Consider the following 1,858-nt stretch of genomic DNA (forward strand, 5'->3'; position numbering starts at 1 on the left):
AGTACGGCAGAGAAATGATCTTTTTTTCTTTACAACATGAAAATGACTTTTGTTAGCAACATGAAAATAAAACTGAATATACAGGAAATGCAAATTACAATCCAAAAAATAATCTTAGTGCTTTCAAGCGACTTTATTCCATCGAGTCACTGTCTTTTATCAGCTGTACAACTTGATTCCACATGAAAACTCAAAAGGTATGTATCTAATAAGAAATGAGGAAGAAGTGGAGAGTTAGAGAAAGGAGGGGAGTGATGAAATGACAGCTGAGTCAATGCAATTTAATCAGAAGAGCTGCCTTAGGAGGATCTTGACAGGCAGAACTAAAGATAGAAGTCTACAGTTTGCTGCCGAGCTCCCCTAAAAGACCCCCCAGAACTAGCTCAAGTTTCATCATCAGCACCCCTCTGTCCCCTTCACAGAATCTAGAAATTTTAACACAGCAACACTAAATGTGTTCATCTGGAGCTCAGTGAGGAATTATCAGTTCCTGAGGACATAAAGGATATTTTTGATTTTCACTTTAATAATATGTAAAAAAAAGAAATCCCAAATTAAAAGGTGGTTTTTTAACAATTTATTTCTTACAACCACTGCCTGGTGCCTTATTTTAATTAGGAGACAGACCAAGAAAAAGTAGAGCAGATTGTGATGTAGAAGGAAAATGATACATCCATTCATCAATCAATCTTCTCCAGCAGGTTATGGGAGAAAGCCAGGGTACACCCTGGAGAGGCTGCCAGACTATCAGGGGGCACAGACATACAACCACGCATGCACACACACCTCAGGGCAATTTATTGACCTCAATTAACCTAGCAGTAATATATTTGGACCATGGGAGGAAGCTAGAGTACCTGGGGAGAACACACACATTCACATGGAGAACAAGCAAACTCCATGCAGAAAGATCCTAGGCCTGGAATCAAAGGCAGTACTTTCTTGTTGCAAGGCAACAGTGCTACAAACTGCACCACCATCCAGCTGTGGGAAATGGTTCATAGTTATCAAAATGTTCTCAAATAAAATCTTTTTACATATAGCATGCTTTCATACTAACAGTAAATCCTGGAGGACGTCAGGGATCAGTTGGGGATAAATATTCTCATGCCCTCTGCAAATCTGGTTTTAATAGAAGACTAGAAAAAAAAACTATATATAGGCCTATACCATATTTCTCTTTGGCCTCGATGCAAATGTCTACATGCAAAGATCCTGGTTGAAAACCTGTTACAGGCTGCAAGAGACTGGACCAGAGTTTCATCCTGCAGCAGGAAAACATCCTTTACAATCACCCACAGTTAAAATGGAATGGCTTAGTCCAGGGGTAACCAATTAAATATCAGCGGGGTCTGAATAAAGAAAATCATCAACCAGTAAAGGTCTGGAGACATTTTTAATTATAATCTATTACTTTAAACAGAATTTAACACTGAAATAAAATTAGGTGTTTATGCTTCCATGTTATACAATTGTTATACAATTTTTCCATTTTAAAAGTGTATTTTGAAGTAGAGAACAACAATCATTCGGTTTGGTATATAGAAAATTTCCTGATTGACATATTTTATAAAACACCTGAACTGACCGTTATTTGTTATTTGTTATTTGTTTTCTTTTTTATGACTTAATGAGAGCAGTGGGCTTTATGCTGCCCTGCAAGGCTTTAAACCTGGGTTTAAATGGAGACAAAGCCATTCTAAAGCACATATCAAGGTGCTCATTTTGAGCTTAGATCCATATTTATCTTTGATTTTGTTCATGGTTGAGCCAGACATACTCTAAATGTGCAGGGTCATCTTTGAGTACGCCATTTCATTTTTCTGTCACCAGTTCACCACAGTTCTTCCAGCAGTCC

This window comes from Cyprinodon variegatus, unplaced genomic scaffold, assembly GCF_000732505.1.
Source record: "Cyprinodon variegatus isolate N-32 unplaced genomic scaffold, C_variegatus-1.0 Scaffold510, whole genome shotgun sequence".
Lineage (NCBI taxonomy): Eukaryota > Metazoa > Chordata > Actinopteri > Cyprinodontiformes > Cyprinodontidae > Cyprinodon > Cyprinodon variegatus.